The 760-nt window shown below is 66.3% G+C and overlaps 1 protein-coding gene across 1 annotated transcript in view; it reads left to right on the top strand.

Moving 5' to 3' along the window:
- Window positions 1-760, top strand: part of SYT7 (synaptotagmin 7) — an 18186-nt gene that overhangs the window by 3240 nt on the left and 14186 nt on the right.

The raw sequence follows: 760 nt of genomic DNA on the forward strand, positions 1-760 counted from the left end.
CGCCCCGTGCACAGGGCCACCCCGGGAGCCCCCCAGGCAGGATCCCGCCGGTGAATCCATCAGGATCGCGGGGTGACGCCAGGTTCGGGGGGTGGTGCCACCTTGGCACGGGGAATTTGGCCCCGGGGACCGGCGCTCGCTGATGGCCCTCTCCAGACACCGCCACGGCCGTGGTGGCCACCGCAGCGCCCACCCCTTCCCTCGCCTTCTCCTTTGATTCCCTCTCTCCAGATTAATTTGAGGATGAGCCTGACCCAGCGCGGACCGAAGGATCTGTGGGAGCTCCGGGCTGAGCCAGAGGGGTCACGGTGTTCCCGGGCTGGAGCAGGGAGCACCGAGCGGCGGGGCAAGGAGAGCTCACCCCAATTCCCAGCCCGCCCGGCACGGCCCGGCGCCGCTTGAACTGCTCGGGGTCGCAGCCGAGGAGGGGCGCCCGGAGCTCTCCGGCCGCGCCGGCTGCTTCCCATTCCCCCGGCAGCTTATCCAGCCGGGGTTTATAAATGTTGGAAATTAAGGGCTGGTCCCAAATTCCCTCCTAGGCAACAGTTGCTATGTGAGTTTTATACACAGGCTCCTCGTGATCCGGGAGCGATGGAGGAGCTGCCTTTGGATGGAGAGAGCGCGGGTGCTGCAGGGGGGACCTGTCCCCAAAACCACCCCCACCGCGTGCCACCCTCATCTCCCGCTCAAGGAATTGTCACAAATCTCCCCTTCACGGCCACCACCCCCTTTCCCCATGGCATTCCAGCGGGGGTGTGGG

The sequence above is a fragment of the Geospiza fortis genome, unplaced genomic scaffold (assembly GCF_000277835.1).
Source record: "Geospiza fortis unplaced genomic scaffold, GeoFor_1.0 scaffold450, whole genome shotgun sequence".
Classification (NCBI taxonomy): Eukaryota; Metazoa; Chordata; class Aves; order Passeriformes; family Thraupidae; genus Geospiza; species Geospiza fortis.